The sequence below is a fragment of the Strix uralensis genome, chromosome 6, assembly GCF_047716275.1.
Source record: "Strix uralensis isolate ZFMK-TIS-50842 chromosome 6, bStrUra1, whole genome shotgun sequence".
In the NCBI taxonomy this organism is placed as follows: domain Eukaryota; kingdom Metazoa; phylum Chordata; class Aves; order Strigiformes; family Strigidae; genus Strix; species Strix uralensis.
In genome coordinates, this window is record NC_133977.1 from 44,378,401 (window position 1) to 44,393,228 (window position 14,828).

General features: G+C 43.3%; 1 protein-coding gene across 3 annotated transcripts in view; it reads left to right on the forward strand.

The window, feature by feature from the left end:
• The window catches only part of GALNT13 (polypeptide N-acetylgalactosaminyltransferase 13), a 152,101-nt gene that overhangs the window by 36,431 nt on the left and 100,842 nt on the right, over positions 1 to 14,828 (forward strand). The gene's annotated exons all lie outside the window — the stretch shown is intronic.

Below are 14,828 nucleotides of genomic sequence, written 5' to 3' on the forward strand. Positions count from 1 at the left end.
TGTGGAATTGTTAATATTTTAATTTTGCATCTTAATGCTTCTCATTAGAGGTGTATTTTTTTTTAATTTTATTTTACCTCTGATTTGTTGGTATGTTGTGGAACCCTTACATGCCACTTCACGGTCCTTTTTGATGCAGCAAGTGCTGGCGCTTGCACCATCCCAGGGACCAACAAGTGACAAACCTGACAGAAGCAGCAGACCTGTAACGCCTGTTTTGTGCTGCTGGCCAGTGCCCGCCAGTGATGCAGTTGTCTCGTGGGGCACACGCAGGTGCCTCTCCCGTGCCCATGGAGCTCGGCACCGCGTCCCGCTCTGCGGCTGAGGCACCCACCATCCTAGGAGGTGCCATGCAGCCGGCTTGCAGGAGGGGTGAAGTAAGTGCCTTTTTGTAACCCCCCTGTGGTTGTAGCCCTAATGGTCAAAGGCTTTTAAGAGAGAGGGAAGCCTGTGAGGAAGGGTAGCGTATCCTTTACTACTCAGTTGATATAGCTGGAAGGAAATAGGCAAGCTTTCCCTGCACACAGGCCTGACCTGAGAAGGGTCTGTCCATCAGCTGATCTAATCAAAACCCTTCCCTAGCTCTCCCCAATAAGCTTATTGGAAGCAAAACCAATTGGCAAGAATCTCTTTTTGGGTATCTCTGGGCAGTCACTTCATTGTCATTAAATAAATTTCTGTGATGAGGAACTGCTTTTAAGGTTGTAAAATCAATTGGCAGAGCTAAGTCAGCAATCAAACACCAGTCGTTGCTACTCCTGCCTTTCATCCTCGTCCACGTGCCGGGGCGTTGGCTGCTGACGGGTCCCAGGGCAGTAGCTACCCTGTCTTTTTTCCCTGTCGTATTTACCAAGTCGATGTGTGCTGGCAGGTGACACAAATTAAATTGCAGCTTGGCGCTAAATCCTTTTAAGTGCTCTAGTACATCAAAGCAGCATTGCTGTGCACCGTGGACGAGCTCACTTGATCTGGCTGCCCTCACGCTGGGGAGAAGGATGAGCCCTCGGGATGTGCCTTTCCCTCTCTGGCAATTGGGGGGAAGGCTTTGTCAGCCTCTCATGGGTAAATTTAAATTAGATTAATCCCACCCCAATTTATTTTCCTGTCTGATATTAATAAGATCTAAACATCACTGATCTCCTAATAAGAAGCCTTGGATTTATTTTTTTTTTTTGCCGGTAGACACACTTGTATCTTTGTGCATGTTGGAACTTAATAGTAAATTGTATTCTGAAAACCCAAACTCTGCAGGTGGAACGGGAAGGCCTTTTCCCTGCTTGGATATGAAATGGGAGAGGGAGAGAAGGTGTAAATCTCAAAGTTTTTTGTTTAGGAGGCGGTTTGGTACTTTCTTCTGGCCTCAGGAGAGTGTGGTCCATGTTACTCTATTCCATAATGCTCATCTTGGTTACATTTGGGCACAGAAAATGTGTGCAAATGCAGGGTGTAACTTCAAGCTTAGCTTGTTTCAGTGGAGCACTGGAAGATGTTTTGTCATAAATACGGAAAAAACTTTTCTAAAAAAAAGACACCACTCATTTAATATCAGGATGAGGAAGGTTCTAGAGCTTGAAAAAGGAATATTTGTCTTCCCAAAATTCATCAGCTGTTAAATTTAAGCAAGAGTCCAGATCAGACATACTGTCCATGGCTACTACTTGGCCATTTTTGTGGCTAATGTTAAACTTTAAATTCTTCTTGTCTTTATTTTAGACAAATTAGAGTTAAGGGGTGGTTTTGTGCAGTGGGTAGTTCTGCTAAAGTAACAGAGTGGGCACTTACTAAGTGTACGGCAAGTGCTTCTGTGTCCTGCACCTAAATAATTGTAGTGTTAACTGTGTAATACTTTCATACAGTTCAAGTGCTCCAGGGAGTTCAGAGACCTCGCTCCCAGGGGTTTGCATCTGGTGCAGGGTGAGAATTGTTTCTCCTTCTGTCCCATGGCACTGTCCCTCTTGGGCAGTTTGTCCCTGTGGGATTACTGCTCTGAGGGGAGAGATGAGTTTGGTGCAAACTCTGGTGGAATCTAGAAGTTGATTTCTTTGCCTGAAACTCATGCAAATACTGCCTCCTGCCCCATTTTCAGAGGAGGAGACGTTTCCAGCCTGGCCACAGTAGGTGAAACTCAACGTTGGTGGGATGTCGTTGCCCACGCAAGCACCGGGCAGATTACGCAGTGCGCTTGGCCTAGCGTGTCACCTGCCTTTGCTGTTTTAATTACTGCATTGATCAGAATTAATGGGCATGTTTAAAGTGGGACAGTTGGCGTATTGCAATAAAAAGGAGAATAAATAAAGGCGAGAGCAATTAGGTGAGCCTGCGCTCTCACTGCAAGCTTCCTTCTTTCATGCTGCCTTTCCTGCTGGCCGTGGGGCTGTGCTGCCAGCCGTGCTGGCAGGAGATAAACTCCTCGTGGATTTATTTAAATGAAAAACTACAACGTTCCGGACTCGCAATGATGCCCTCGTGCTACTTTGCTCTTCCAGCAAAGGAAGAGGGGATAAAATGCGAGCTAATTTTAGAATTACTGTGTTTTTACTGTGAGTGCATTCATCCTAGCCATTAGAGTAATGAATTTCCCGACTTTGTAGTGCAGATTCCACAAGAACAATGAATATATGGCTGGAATTGGGGAAGGTGACTCTTTGCAGGTTAAATCAAAAGGATCTCAACAAGATTTCATAGAGGTTCAACTGGGAAGTGTGACAGGACAAAAACTGCCTAATTTAATTATGCGAATATTTGTTTTCATTTTACAGTTCTGCTTATCCATTGAAATATGTTGCAAGCTGGAAGACATTAGCTGTGATATTGTCCTGATTTCACTGGAGCCATTTTTCTTAGGGTTCTTCTGACTTTCATTACTCAAGCAAGGTTCTTTCTCGGTGTTTGCCATTAAACAAGAAACCTTGGTACATTTACAGCTTTGTATTTGTAGTTGTGCTATTTTCTCCTCCAGGAATATCTTTTGGGAAAGATTATATTCTGCAGAAAACTAAGCTTTCAATATAAACAGAGAAACATTGAGTATATATCTGTATTAGAAGTGTGTTGTTAATGACAAATGGTTTTATGCACATTTTTTTGAACAGCTCGTGGTTTATATGAAAAGAATGTGCCCATAAAGTACAGTTTATTGTATAGTGAGCTCTTAAAAACACAGTGCTGCATTGATCAGCCCTGGTATCCTGTATATGTGCCATCAGCCTGACTGAATTTGTCTGTATAAACAGTTTCTTGGTTTTCTTTCTTAATCTGTTTCAGCAATTAAAAATGCATGAAGTGCTTTAATTAAGCCATCCGGTATTTGCATGTAGGATGCTGTTTCTTGGAAGAATTAGTAGTTTTGTGTATGAAAGAATTATTGGCTCTGTCCACAAACTGATGCCATACTGGTGCTCAGAAGTTGAGGTGAAGCGGAGCATCAGGCTCATCCTAGTCTGGGCAGAAGGTGCCACACATCCAGGGACTTGCTCATTAACTGGAAGAGCAAAAAAATTCTGTTTTAAATTTAAAGCAGATGCCATCTTTAACCAAAAAAAAAAAATGTGGACATAGTAAATCTAAATGCATTTTATAAAACCTGTTACACATTCATATGTATAAAATACCTTTTCATATCTTACATCTTAACATGGTAAAAGCAATATTTGCACTCTCCTGAAGCAGTAAAAGAACTACTTCTGGAACTACCCAGTACGCTTCTGTCTTTTAGTGTTGGTTGGTTTTTTTTAAAGGGAGTATTGTTTGCTTTACAAAAAACAATTCACAGAAGTTCTCTGCATACCTCCATTAGAGTGATTTGTCCTAAATTGCAATTCTGATGTGATTTATTCTGAGGGTCCCTGTCCCTTAAAGTCGCATGTTTCAACTTTCTTTTTACACACTTAACATAATACACTCAATTATGAATATTGTGTGTGTGTGGATGCAATGTATGTATGTGTGTTACCACAGACTTGCTGTTCTGGTAATTTTAATGTGGCACTTCAGGATCTCCTTTTTCTCTAATTTTGTGGTTATTTTGCATGGGAGGACTGAAAACTTGTTAAAGCAATTCTTCAGAATCAATTATTGTCATCCCCTTTTAATTGCATATTGTAACAGCATATTGTAGGGCATTGATTTGATGCAGCTAATACAGATTTTATACTGAACGAGGTGTGTATGGGGACTGTGATCTGTGTGCAGTAAATCGGACTAATGGAAAGACTGATAGACTTTTTTTTAAAGTCCGATTCTTTTCCTGCCTATAAATGAAAACTGCCTGTACTGCAGATGTGGGGGGTGTGTGTGTGTGTGTGCTCCTCTTCTAAGTGTAGGTTGCTTTGAGTTTGGAAAGCCAATTTGTAACAGTGTTCAGGTACAAGTTTGAATTTTTCAGATATTTTACTGTTAGGAGACTTTCTAGTTTAAACTCAAATTGCTTACTTTTTTTCTAATTATATTTCTTCTTTTATTTTCCCTGTGCATCTTTAAGATGTAGTTTGTATTGGCTTCTTCTGCCACTTCCTGTATGGACTGGTCACTTGGCTGGTGTATGTAGATGGGAAATTATGATTTAAGCCAATCAATGATGGGATGTGTTACTGTCATGAAAAGGATAACGTGGTCCTTTCTTCATCCTTAGACAGTTTTTCCTAATAGGATTAAGATGGATGTGTGTGGCCTGAAAGCTGATGTTTAAAATTTGTTGTGAGTAATAAAACCTGAAGAATTTAAAGCCTGCAAGTTAAAAAAGCAGCTGTTATACTACAGATCGTCCCACTGTTGTTTAAGATCAAATCAGATGTGATTTCATATCGGCGTGGCCCTCAACCTTGTTATTAATTCAGGAATGCCCTTTCTGGAGCTGATTACCAATTCTGTAGCTGTTTATATTGCAGAGAGTCTTTAGGTTTTTCTATATTCCTGAATAATAGGCCGTGCTAAAATTGTATCACATAGCTATGAATCTATCTTCATTTCTTCTTGCCTTTAATTAGAAATGAGAAATTCTTTGGAGGTTGTTTTCAGGATCCAGCTCTTGTATTTTCCTTGCTACTTACCAAATCCTGGTGCATGATCACGTTACCTCTTGCTGGGAAGCGACTAATGAGATTAATTTATAATTTTGCACAAAGCATAACCTGGCTGTAGGGGAGAACCGCATGTCCTTGGAGGCTACAGACCCTGTGGAAATCCATACCTTCCTCTTAGCTTACTGTTTGTGTTCGACTGAGAACAGCGACAGAGCTCTGGAAGGTGAAAGCGGTGGATCTGCAGCCGACTGCGCAACATTTTTTAAGGAGAGACGGCCTTAGAGCAGAGGAGCCCCCGTGCACACCCAGGGGCCGGCTGCTCAGTGGCCAGGGCCCGCTGCTGCTCTCCTCCGACCAGGAGAAAGGTGGCTGGAACCACCTGCCAGGCTTGGCTTTAACCCACGAGACTGGAGCATTCAAAAAAAACGCAACAAAGTGATTTTTTTTTTCTTTATTTTTTGTCATTGGGAGGCTGTGAAGAATTGTTTCATTTGAGGGGACATCTAAGAAATGTCTCTGGGAGGAAGATGCCCAGGTGGGCTCAGGGTGTGCTGAGGGGCTAGTGGTGCTGGGCCGTGGGGTTTCCTCTGCGGGGTGGGAGCTGATGTTGGCCCTTGCAGGCAGGCGGCAGCGCCTGGGTTTGCCGTGTGGAGGTGTGTCAGACGAGGGAGACAAGGACTTAGAGTTGTAAATTCCCAACAGAGTGGACAAAGGTGAGACAAGCCTCAAAGTGCAGATATTTACGAACTTCCCACAATGTACTAATTGGGTAATTGGCTAAGTAGATAACGAGTTATGGCAAGTGATATAGTATGCCTTGTGTTACTTAACGGTAGTGAGGGGAAAGGGGAAAAAGAAAAGGAGAGAGATAGAGAGAATAGAGAAACAGAGATCACTGGTCCCGTCTGAGTTTGTCAGGGCTGCATCCGTTGTCTTCACTTCTTCATTTTTCTTCCTCCATTTCACTTCTTGCCCCCCTCAATTTATACACTTTCCTTGGGTCCATCCCCTAGGTTAACCCACACACCTACATATCCCATGGATGGGGAGGGGTAAGGTGCGTCATGGGGTGATGGAATTAGCATGATCTTGTTAATCTTTATTAGCATACTCAGGGGTGTCAACTTCAATATGCATTTTGCGGATAATGAAGCAAAGGTTGTTCACGGGACAAATGGCTCTTGAAACTTTACACAATGCTCCAGAGCAGAACCATCCTGCCTTCACAGGGCTTCCCCCCTCCAGCCCATCCTGTGCCATCCCAGCAGCCTTATCAGCTCCAACCTCCACACTATCACCCTGTGACTATAATTTCATTATTTGTGAGTGTTTGAGACATTCCTCAGCTCGTTGGGCCCCCGCTCCCCCCATCGCTTCTCTCTCTCAGGCTGTTTTTTTCTCTCTCAGGCCCTGTTTCGGGGAGTTACAAGTTGTTTCTCACAAGGCGTCAGGAAAGCTCACGGGTTGCTAACGCTTTCCGGCAGATAATCTTACAGGAATGGGACAGTCCTTTCACGGGCCTAACTCAGCGACAGCGGTGGCGAGGACGTGGACTCACCAGTCACCATGTAAATACCTGCGCACGCGGTCGCTTCCCCAGGGGCTGTGCTGGGTACTTTCCTGTCTCTTCATTTACTCTTTCGGTAAGTGTGGTTTGTCTGAGGAACTATCCTTTGCTCAATGGCTTTGCAAATGAACAAAAATAGCTGTCAGTTACTCTGTATACGAACGCAGCCACTGACTACAACGTGAAGAATCAGAGGTACTTCCTTGTTTTCTTATTATTTTATAGTTATTTTATCAGTTATCGCTTGCAAGCCTAGAAATGACCAACTTCAGTCTAAAATTCAAAAGGTATCACTTGCTAGGCCAGTGTGATTTACTGTCTGTGGGGACTGGTGATCTTCCCTTTCTTTTATGTATGTCATGAGTTGCAGTAGTTTGTGACACAATAGTACAGGGCTTATTACAGCCTCCACAAGTCAGTAAGCTTAAACTAGTCATAAAAAGAAGATTTATTACCAAGCAGACACCATGATTTAGGTCAACAGGCCTAGACAGGGAAGTGTTTTTCTTGATAGTGTAAAACTTTCCAGTAGCTTTTCTTACAAGGGAAATTGAACTATGATTCTTTTGGGTGAAGAGAAATTTCTTTTTTGCATTTAATTTTCATTACACTTAATAAAGGACAACATTTGTTAAAAATGCTTATCAGTTTGTACAATCACGTCAGATTTAGCTGATTTCTTTGCAATAATGAAATACTTAATTAAAATTGCTTTTCCTGTAGAAAACCATTCAATGAGTGGCACAGAGCAACAATTAGTGTGGAAATGCAACATTTTAAGATGCTGCACGCTTGTGGCGATGGAGACCTTGGACAGCCCTCACGGCCCAGGTGCTGCTGTTAGTGCCAAGGCCCTGGCTGTGCGCAGCCTTTCCTTTATAAAAGATGGTGATTTTTAACTGGGAATTTCAGAAGCTGCCACTGGTTGGGTTTTGAATCTCTTTGCCAAGGTAGGATGTGCCCATCCTGACTCTCTAGCATGGCCGGTTGGATGTCCAGGCATGCAGCTTCCCTGCGGGGGTCCCTCTGTGCCACCCCGCCGTGTCTGGAGACTCTTGGTAGTAAAAAATCCTGCAAATACCCATTCCCTTCTGTAAATGGATTTGCCCCTTGCTAGGGAGGACTGTGAATTTTTCAAGGAGAAAGGAGATTTCTTAAGTAATGAGGCATGTTCACAAGGCAGCAGCTCTTCAGAAAGAAGCTCCTTCCTTTTTTCTTTCACCAAAATAACATTTTCTAGGCTAGACCAAAGTACGTAGCCTCTGTGTGCAAGTGATTGATGCCTGCTGCTGAAATATGACATAATTACCCATCAAGCCTCGTATCAAATAGCAATTACGCTAATGTGTGATGCTCTGCGTGTGTCCCGGCTGCGGGCTCACAGCGTGTCGGTTCAAGTGGCGATTGTCCTGAAGGCAGTTAATCGCGGTGTTTGTAGCTGAATGGACTTGGACACATCGAATCGCTCCTCCTCGGACACGCCTCAGGGCTGCTCTTGGGAGCTGCAGGTGGGTTCTCGGGTACGGCCCTGAAGGAAGGGGGACTGGGGACCCGGAGGAGGAAACTGCTGCCCACAGTCCCACTTTTCAAAAAAACCAAGTAAGAAAATTCAAGAATTCAAGACATGTTTTTTTCTCCAAACTTTTGCCTTGTTTAAGTATAGCATGGTAGACAAAAAACACTTGAGTTATTCAGCCCTGCAGAAAGCAAGTGCAGAGCAACCACAAACAATCTTTTACTAAAGATTTACTGAAGATATGTGTAAATAAATTCAGGCAGCTATTAAACATTGCCTTTTTCATAAATGTGGGAAAAGCAAAACTGTTAATGAAAGCAGATAAAATGCTGAGATAGAAAAACTGTATGTCAGTAGTGGTTTGACTTTATAAGGCACTTTAAAATACTGGAATGCCAGCCAAGGGGGTCAGGGAAGTTTAAAAAATAAAAATAAATGTCTCTTACCTTCATTCCATTCAGTTACTCTCTGCTTAATTTTGTTTTGCAGAAGACTGGTTTCAGTGTCACCATTAATCTTCCATTTCTTACTCTACCTTCACTTCAGTATTTTTTGGCTTTGTTTGCAAAGGTGATTTTTTTAAAAAGTAAAGAGCCACTACTGCTGCAACAAGAAATGGCACAAACTTATATAGGGAAACTTGTTTGACAAAGATCTGTACAGGCTGGTAGAACTACAAGCGGTAGTTACATGGTATGTGGGCAGTGCCCTTAGGGCAGTATAAAATATTTCTATAAAGAGCAACCATCGTGTGGTGCCCATGGTGGGCAGGAGGGCAGTGGGAGCACATGAAGGGCCCCCCAGGTGAGGGAGTCTCTTGATGAGCAGCAGGAATTTCTGAAATGTGGCCCAAACTGTGCGGCAGGCCCATCCTCAGTCTGTTTGCATTCCATTGACTTTTCCTCGCTTAGCACTTAGCATCAGTTAGATATTTCCATTATATTTAAATTCATACTGAGTTGCTAATACATCTTCCCTGGGTTAGTGCTCATTTATAATTACTGTCAGAGAGGTAACTCGTGTATCCTTGCATGTGCAAGCCCGGGATTCATTTATAAAACACGGCCATGAAGGTGATGGATGAGCAGGTGCCCGCTGTGCATCCCCGCCCCCCCCCTTCCTCGGGGGGCCAGGGCTCGTCCCTGCCCATGCCAGCTGCTCTGGGAGCAGAGACCCCGCTCCTCCGGGGAGCTGCCACCCTGGGCCCAGGAGCCTGGTGCCTACCAGGACCAGGGACACAATTTATTTCAAGGAGAGATCGCCGGCTTTTCTGTCTTACTTTACGCAGCTTCAGTTTTATCTTTGTGTATGAAACCACAACGTAAGAAAAAAAATTACCTGGCAGTTTTGGATGAATGGAAACGTAAGCACTGCCTGTGTCTGACACGAGCGGAGCAGACAGGCCGGTGCTGTTGATGCCATCAGTACTGTACATAAAGTACATACAGTACATAAATTCTTAGGAATTTATGAAGAATGTTCATGAGAGTTGAGGTATTTTTTTGACAAGAAGATGCCTCCTTTCAGATCTTCTCTCTTCGAAATGGCTTCACATCCATCCTAAGTGGTATTTTTTTAAAAAATCTGATGTTCAGTTTATTCTCTCACTGCAGACCTCCTTGTACCTCTTCAGGCATTCTGCCTTGCAGCTATCAGTAGCACAGTCAGTGTAGGCTGGTATGTCACTAGACAACATGTGTAGCAGAAATGTTAAAAAAAGTGTATTTATGTCAGAAGTTACAGTGAGTTCAGATGCTTTCAGTGTTGAAAAGCAGCATTCATTTTTTTCAGAATCGTGGAACTCTTATGTTGAGAAATACTGTGAAGTAAATGATCTATTTAATGATGTTTATGACAACTTTACAGGATTTATTGCTACCATATAATTAAAACTAGAATTCTTTATATTCTGCATTAAGATAAGTCTGTGTATAGTTCTGAGCTGCAGAGATACATCATGTAAATGGCAAAGGAGTTTGAATTGATCCTTTGGTTTATTGGATTCTATATGGAGTTTATGGCAAGAAATTATTTGGGATGAAATATCTTATATCCACTATGGGGATGCAACCGAGAATTATTTCTTCAGGATTCAGGTTTAAAAAAACTAAACCAACCAACCAAAGACCCCCCCAAACCCCAGTCTCCTGTGTAGCAGGCTAGGGAAAGGTTGCTGCCAGTCAGTCCTGCACATGGAAATACAAAATAGCAGCAGTGGAGGTGCTGGTGGATCACAGCAAGTCAGGCTCAGCCCTGGTGACTCTGAAACTGGACGTGTGCTTTGGGTGGCGGGGCAGGAGCGTTCCTGAGCTTCAGCGCCCGTTTCTTTCTGAAGGCAGAGGGAAGGTTGCGGTGGGTTTTCCTGAATTTTGGCTCAAGGCTGCTGTGGCAGCACTGGGAGGCAGGGCTGTATGGGGCAGGCTACGCTGCTGTCCAGTGGTTGCTCTGGAAAAAACTGTTGGAAAGAGAGTTACTGCCTTCAGCTGCCTTAGTTAAAAGAAAAAATGAAGGAAGATAAAATAAGCAATAAAAATAATGCTTTGCACTGGAATATTATACAAGTAATTTGATGGCAAAGTAGAATGAAGTCCCAGACCTGGCTTTCGTACAGGGGACTGGAGGTTTGCCTGGTGTGAGATGGTTTCCCCTTGGACCGTCTCCAGTGCAGCCCCTGCTAGCAGGGCTTCGCTGTGGTCTGCTTTTGAACCAAAGAACAATGTTACACAGCCTAGGACAATGCTTGAGGGATCTTTTTCCTCTGAATCTTGTTTAGCAGTAGGAAAAAAACCCTAAAGAACTTGATCGATACTGCATAACAACTTTGTGTTAAAAAAAAAATTAAAAAAAAACCCAAACTAATGCTCTGTCCTATTCATGGTGAGTTACCGACTGCCATTGAAAACCTGCAGTTGTCCTGTGTGAAACTATCCCAAAAGTATTGTTAGGAATACCAAATCATTGTTATTTAGAAAATAAGATTGTTTAGCATGTATAGATAAATTTGATAGGGAGGTACAAACCACTGTTTTTCTTTAAACAATGGGGCTTCAGTCTTCTTCTGACTTAGTCCTTTAGAAGTCGCTTCTGCCTGTGTCCAGATGCTGCTCTGACCAGCACAGCGGTGCAGTGCAGGATTTTTTGCTCTTTCATTATTACAGACTCATCTCCTCCCCTCCAGTTCCAGCTGTGCAGTTGTTTCTTTTCCAGTTCAACTGCCGTTTGCTGACAGTTGTCCCTGAGCCCTTGGTGGAGCGGCCATGTCAAGACTGTAGACCCCATCCGTGTGAAAATGCAGCATGACCAAGGTCTGCGGCCAGAATCCCGCTTTTCCCAAGGAACGCGGTGCCGGTGGCTGGGGCCAGCAGGCCACGGGAGGAGAAACCTTCTAGAATTTGCAAAATGGTGTTAAATGGCACCTCACACAGCTACGGCACCTCCTGGCCGGAGGGAGGAGATGCTTGCAGTCACGTTTCATCCCTGCTGGGTGCATGGGGCAGCGGAGCGTGGCTGTGCTCCAGGAGCTGGGAGCATCCTCCTCGTGTCCGACGGATCGTGTGCGGTATCAGAGACCTGAGCACAGGTTTGGATAAGAGTCCTCTTGAGAATGAGACAAGAATGATTGATTTCATGTCTCGTATTAGTATCGTAGTAAAATATAAATTGGTGATAATAGGAACTGCATAATGAATACTCTGTGTCGGGATGGACCGGGCGCCTGTGCCGATAGAGGCAGCAGCCAGCTCTGCCTCATGTCTGGGTCCCAGCTACGGTACTACCTGTTTATATATGCCTGTTTCAATCAAAAGTTTATTTGTGAAATACAGTTTTCAAATTTTCATTGTAAGTAGAGCAAATCATCATTTACTAAGATCTCTTCACCAGTACGCCTGTCACACTTTACCTTCTATGTATTCTGTGCAGAGGGACGTCTGAGAAGACTTTGTGTATCAGGCAGGTAGCAATTGCACGTGGCTTACACCCCTTTAGCTACCTCTATATAGCTCTTCTTCCCTGTCTCTATACTGAGATCAATTTTATCCCCATCCAGTTGTTTTTACCTTTCCAAACAGCAATAACGTCACTATTTCCTCAGTTTCTTACAAAGTTGGGAATTACTGCTTTCAAATTGCTGATGATCCTGGCAGCTACAGAATGAACAAGATTCAGGCTGACGTCAGACCCTTAAAAAAGGAGTTTTCTGCCCTGTTGTTCAAGAAGATGCCATCAGGGACACCCACCTCTCTTGGGCAGCATGTACATGGGATCGTTCCTCTCCGTGGAGGTGGTGCGTAACCCCATGGCCAGGGGCCTGGCACATCCCTACTGAGGAAGATTTTGGATTTCAGATTTTTTGGGTTTGTGCAGCAAGCTGGTAACAGTCTGATCCTTGCTGCTGGGGGAAACCAAGATCTTTTCTGTAGTGGAAAAGTATAAAGTGGTATTTCCAGCTTCCTCTTTTAGAAATTTCAACCAATACACCTCTGGGACATTGCTGCGAGGGCGTTTCTGCTCCTCGCTGTGTCTGGGTGTGATGAGCTGATGGCTGGGCCGTGCTCCGTGTCTGGGGACACTGAGGAGACCCAACAGGTTTTTGGGGTGTTCCCGTCCAGGCTCAGCCCGGGAAGGTGGGACACAGACGGGTGCGTGGGGTGTGACCCAGCTCGGGGGGGATGGACCCCTTGGCCCCTGCTCTCAGTGCCTCTGTCTGCAGCGTTGCGTTCGCAGCATTGTTTATTACTCAAAACTGAAGTGCAGGTGTGGCAGCCGAAGCATAAGGAAGGAAGAAGAACATTTGGGGTGTAAAAACAACCAAAAAAAAGGCATGGCTGAGGAGTCCTTATCCCTTCTGAGTGTTGCCGTGCTTATTTGTGCAGAAGTCCCTGTGCAGTGCCTTTACTGCATTGTTAAATAAATTGGATGCTTTCAAATCTACTGGGCTCTGCTTTTTTTTCCCCCCTTTCTTCATCTTGAATTTTGTGCTTTCTATTCTCCACTCCACCAAAGACCTCAGCACTTGTAATAAGCCCTTGCGAGAGGGTTGTTTTCATTTCTAAAGGAGGCCTATCTCCACTGACAGATGATGAAAAATGTCTGCAGGCAGAATGCTGGAAAAATAGCAATTTTATTCTTTGTGGGCATGCTTCATGTCAGTTCCATTATCCTCGTGTGCACCAAGGTGGTCATTGAAGAGATGGCTGTTAATTCTTGTGCTTGGAGGTAAAGCTATTTTTGATAGACATATTTTTTTTAAAAAAAAATCACACTTCAAAAATATTTGAAATCCGCTTCAGTAAGTTAACAAGCAAAACTGCTGAATCACTGCTCCTTCTGAGTTGCAACTATTAAATAGAGTTAAGTAAAGCACCACGGGGTGCATACAGATGCCTCCTTCAAAAAGTGTGTACGGCTCTTTCTGAAATCAGACAAATGTGACGAGGTGTAGATCTCTGCAGAGGATTGTAGATTACTTTGGTTTCAAGATCCTGAAAGACAATCACAGAAGAAGAGTTCTGCTGCTGCAAGTTAAAGCATCCTCTTTTGCTTTGCTAGAAGCATATGAATTTATGCCCTTGAAGGACAAAAGTTTGGGTGTTGTGGGTTGTGGTTTTTTTTTTTTGGTGCTTGATTCAAACCAAGCTCAATTTCATTGAGTGAAACCAGTGGTTCAGAAAAGGCAGGCAAGGATGATTTCAGGTACTGTTTGACCTCTGTGGGGAGAGACTAAATTAAATAATTCTGCTGCTTGGAAAAGCTGTAAGCAAAGAAGGATAAACTGAGGATTTGTAAAGGCATAAATAGGCGGAGAAGGTTGATTAGGTAGGGATTCTCTGTGTCTCTCAAGGTAAAAAACAACGGAAATGTGAGACAGAAAATCCAATGCAAATAAAAGGGACGCTTTTTTTGCCAGCAGTGCTCAGTTAAGTCCTGCGGTTCATTGTCAAAAAGATAAATAGATTTAAAAAGGGAGAATGCAGGCTGATTATCGTTGGACACAATGGGCTGGGTACAGCCCCCACCTCAGCAAAGGGGAACCTCTGGAAGAATGATTTCAAAACTCGTGTCTCGTCTCTTTTTCTGCCGTGATCTATCAGTTGCTCTGAGACAGACCTTTGTCCAGATCTAGGAAAGGATTTGTAGTCTTGTGGTTAATGGAAGCCCTTCCCAGATGGACATGAAACAAAGAAAGGGGTTTGGGTTTGGTTTACTGAATTATAATAGTAAAAACTGGAAGTGGCCTGGAGACACTTTATCCAATCAAGTCTGCTGTGTTTGTTCTGATGTTTTTCATAGTTCTGTTGTAAATTACTTGAGAAGTTTTTCTTAATTTGCGCACTAAATCGTCAGCACAGATTTTGGTTTTGGTTGGTAGAAGCCTGACCTCCTCCGTGCCATTTATTCTCTGACTTTAGCTGAGATTTTCTCTTTGCTCAGTTCCCCACACATACTTCTAACTTTGTCCGCCTATGCTCAACACTTAAATATTCTTAAAGAGCATCAGTTCTTCAGTTTTTATGTGTTCAGCTCGTGAAAATTCTTCTATTTCCTCAGGTATATCAAGGTATGAGTATAACTCAATAACTTACTTTGTTGCTTGGATTTCATCTCAGTTTCCTGGAAAGGTTGTAAAAACTATCTTCAGAGTTTTCAAAGCAAGTATTTAAAAAAACCCAGAAGAACAAAAAACAACCACCCACATATGCTGTGGGTGTTTTGAGTCCAGTCA